Raw genomic sequence first — 4,302 nt, 5'->3', positions numbered from 1 at the left:
CGGGGTGTTTCTTGGTGATAAAAGCTGGGGCCACGTGCAGGGAGTCAGGAGTGTCTTGTCTGTGGAGTGCACTCCCCAGAGCTTCTGGTTCAGGGCAGACCTCCTGACTCTCCCTGGAGCTGGGCCCTGGTCTGTTTAGACCTTTGCGAACGCGGGTCGATCAGGTGAGAGTCGCCATGTGGGCACCTTTTTCTTATATGTTTAACTTGGTGATCTGGCTGTTTCCCCTGCCAGCTATGGGAAACCTTGGTTCACTGTTTGTACCACCTGTTGTGGGCAGAGTCATCTCGTTTGTGGGATCGTTGGGGGTGGTATCGATCATGTATGAGCTGGTTGTCCTGTTTGTACCCCCAGTGGTCATTCATATCATAACATTTGTGTCTACAGTACAGTCTATGTATTGGATTTTCTTCCTGGTGGTTGTGTCGTTCCTGTTAAGCCTGGTCACTGGCAAAACAGAAGACATCAGGAAAGTCCCACTGCTAAGAGAAAATGCTAGAGGTTGAGTGGGGAGAGTGCCTTAGAGATGGGTGGCATCAAAGCAGTTCAGAACTCGAGAGCCTAGCTTGCTTCTGTTGCCGTATTCAGAGCAAAGGTGGTCTCTCCTCTTGGAAGCTCAGCTTCCTTCTCCTGCTCTCTTGCGTGGCAGGAGATGATGAGTAGATACTTTTCTTTGGGGTGAGTCCCAGCCCCTATCAAATTAGTTCTTCTCAAATCCCACGCACAGATGGGATAGACCCTGGTACAGGCGAATTCTGTCTCCAGGTGATCAGTTCTCACTCCCTGCTATTTCCAGACCTCAAGTTGGCAGGGAAAGAATCAACAGGCTCATACAAATTTTTGTGCTTTTATTTTTTTGTGTTTTTTTGTGTGTTTCATTTGTTTGTTTTATTTTGTTTTGTTTGTTTCCTCTTACCCCCTCAGGTCAAGGGTAAAACCTGCCAACTCTTCCAAGAAACCCTGCAGTGTCTCCTTGATGCCAGGCCAGTACAGCTCTGGTGTGAGCATGCTGTCAGGTGAAGAAAAGAGCAGCCCCAGCCTGGATGAATTCACAGAGACAGCCTCAGCCTTCTCCTAGAGTGTCTGCTGGCCCAGTTGCAACTGGAGAAAATAGAAAGCAGGAGATTGTAGCTGATAGGTACAGCTTTGTAATGGGAGGGCCTGGTAAAATCACGGCTCTGGCCTGTAACTTAGGCTAAGCAGAGAAGGGCTCTGGGAGAGTGACTCAGCTGGAATAGAAGAGGCGAGGCATGCTGGGTGTTTGCACCATGATGTTTGGTGTTTGGTTAAAATGGGTTTGTTGTGCCTAAAAAGTGTGTAAACTAATGGTTGACTAACAGCATAAAAAGGCCGGGCTTTTTGTAAATAAATTTCCTCCTTTGCCCCTGCCTGGGACCCCGTGCTGCTCCGTGCGCCCGGACCGACACAGGAGGGGAGTTCCCAGGGCAGCGTCCTTTCCTTGCAGCTTTCGTCCTTTCCATGCAGCTTCTAACCTGTATGTAATGGGATGCTGAAGTCCAGCAGTGAGAGGTGCTAGGAAACAGCCATCCTGATCTCTGGTGTCATCTAATGTCAGTCCTTCCGGCTCCTACTTGCATCACAGGAACTGTTCAGGATGGTAGGAATACTTGGAGCTTGAGGAACTGTTGGAAACTGTCTGTGGTCAATCTAGACACCACAACCGAAGCTGTGCAGCATGTGCAGTAGTCTGTGTGTCCTGCTGTGTCATAAATGCCTGTGAAGTCCACTTTGGGATGTCAGTTTGGTGCCTGTAGCAATGCAGATCACAAAGCTGAAGAACTAAATCTTTTGAGATTGGCCCAAAGATTTCATGTCTTTTCTGCCTTCACCTGCAGTCGAGCATCTTCAGTCTGCATGGCTCCTTTTTGTACCACAACCATCTATGATGGATTTTTGTCATAGCAGTGGGGTATGTCATGCCATGTTGGAAATGACTGTGAACATTGGATCCTTTTTACAGACACTTCTGAACCCAAAACTCTTCGTTAACCTACTGGTGACAAGAACAAAACTAGGCTGCAGTCTGACTGGTGCTCTTGATCTTTCTGTCCAGGTTTGAAGAATAGTTGCACCAATGTCTAGCTGAGGACATTGTGCCCTTTGGTGATTTCATAGGTCTTCCTCTTTACCTCCCCCAGTCTCTGGTCTCCACCCCAACTCTCACCTGTCCATTGGTGAAGAGTCCCGCATCATCTGCTGAAGAGGTAAGAAAGGGTGTGGTACTGAGGATCAACTGTAGTTCTGAGGAGCGCAGGTGCCCAACCTGCTGTGGTTTCAGAACCTTCAGTGAGTTACCTTGGTGCACAGTGTTGGACAGACTTGGGAAATAAAGAGCTGAAAAGCTGCGCCTTGGAAATAAGCCCTTCCCACGGAGGGAAGAGCTTGCTGCAGATCCTCAGCGGAAGTTCTTCACGGGGATTAATGCTTTCTGCTGCTGGCAGCCATAACTGCAGCCCTCGTGGTGCCACCCATTAACTTTGGCAATTGTTGTTGTGTGGCAGCCTCCCTCAGTTAAAGGACGTCTGGGGACAGAAATAGAAGAACGTGATATTTTGCTTGGCCTATGCCTGGGTGAGGGTGCTGACCTCCATGGTTGGCCTCCAATGTGAGGGGAGAGCCAGTGATCTGAGAAGCGCCTTGTTGGTACTGGGTCATGCTTCTTTCTTGGGCTCTTTTCCTTCTGCCCAGGCTGGGAGTCAAGAGGGATGCATGCATTTGGTGGAGGAGCTGAGCTCCACGCTGTCAGACATGCTGAAACACTTGAAATGGCTCCTCAGAACAAACGAGGGCGAAGTCGGCTCCAAGCTCCACCTCTCTGCTCTAGTGGACATGGTGGATATTTGAGCAGAGCTGAGATAGATCTGCAGACCAAGAGACTTGATAAAGAAATCCAAGTTTGGGTGATTGAACAGATCCAGAAAAAACAGGTGTCCTCCTGGGAGGAGAGCATGGAGGAGACACGGAGCCTGGGCCCTTCTGGCATGGCTGCCTCACACAGAGACGACGTGGTGGCTGACTGTGTCCCCTTGGCTTGCCACTGAGCTTTGCCTGCTCTGGGGCTCCCTCCTTTTCTGCTTCATGGACACGGAAGTGAGTCAGATGCTCTTCTTGGAAGGCCTTAAATTGATGCTTAATGGGAATTTTTCTTTCTGCTGTCTCTCACCATGGGTAAACAGCTTCACCACGAGAAAATGTAAGGTAGTGGGGGCCGCTGGGAAGATCAGAGCAATTGCTCTACATAGACACAGTCTGAAGGCCAAGATGATGTGCCAGCTCTCTGCTTGCTTCATGCAGATGTTCTCTTGTAGCAGCGTTGATTTGAAGGTGCTCTTTTGTCACCCAGGAATGTCAATACTGTCATTCATTGTATACCTCATAGAATCATAGAACTATAGAATGTTTTAGGCTGGAAGGGTCCTCTAGAGGTCATCTGGTCCAACCTCCCTACACAGGTAGGGACATCTCTGCCTAGATCAGGTCACCCAGGGCCTTATCGAGCCTGACGTTGAATGACTCCAAGGTTGGGGCCTCCACTGCCTCTCTAGGCAGTCCGTTCCAGTGATCTCTCTCTTATATTAAAGAATTTTTTTCTAATATCAAGTCTAAATCTATCCTTTTCTATTTTAAACCCATTACTCCTTGTCCTGTCATTACAAACCCTTTTGAATAGATCTTCCCCTGCCTTCATGTAGGCCCCTTCAGGTACTGGAAGGTCACTATAAGGTCACCCTGGAACCTTCTTTTTTCCAGGCTGAATAGCCCCAGCTCCCTCAGCCTGTCTTCATGCAAGAGGTGCTCCAATCCCTGGAGCATTTTGATGGCCCTCCTCTGGACTTGCTCCAATATGTCTACATCCTTCTTGTGCTGGGGGCTCCAGAGCTGGACACAGTACTCCAGGTGAGGTCTCAACAGGGCAGAGTATTGCAGCAGGATCACCTTTCTCCATCTGCTGGCCAGGCTTCTTTTGATGCAGCCCAGGATGTGATTGGCCTTCTGGGCTGCCGCTGTGCATTGGTGGCTCATGTCCAGTTTTTCATCCACCAGCAGTTATGTTACTTAATGACACTCAGTGCAAATCCAGGAGGACTCTTGTGCTGCTGGGCCCAAGTTTTATTGTATTGTATACTTGGGATGTTAAAACCCAGATGAGTTGCTTGTTGTACAGATGAATTGTCATTTTGGAAAGCAGGACACTTCCTTCAGTAAACTGCTATGGAGAAGTTTTTTTTTCCTTTTTTTTCTTATTTCTTTTTGTTTGTGTAATGGTTTGAAAACAAACCA

General features: G+C 48.5%; 1 pseudogene; it reads left to right on the top strand.

The window, feature by feature from the left end:
- LOC103769268 overlaps nt 1-2,865 on the top strand; it is a 16,609-nt pseudogene extending 13,744 nt beyond the window's left edge.
- The last annotated feature ends 1,437 nt before the right edge of the window (nt 2,866-4,302 follow it).

The sequence above is a fragment of the Merops nubicus genome, unplaced genomic scaffold (assembly GCF_000691845.1).
Source record: "Merops nubicus isolate BGI_N331 unplaced genomic scaffold, ASM69184v1 scaffold3143, whole genome shotgun sequence".
Taxonomy (NCBI): domain Eukaryota; kingdom Metazoa; phylum Chordata; class Aves; order Coraciiformes; family Meropidae; genus Merops; species Merops nubicus.
This window is presented reverse-complemented; position numbering and strand designations above follow the sequence as displayed.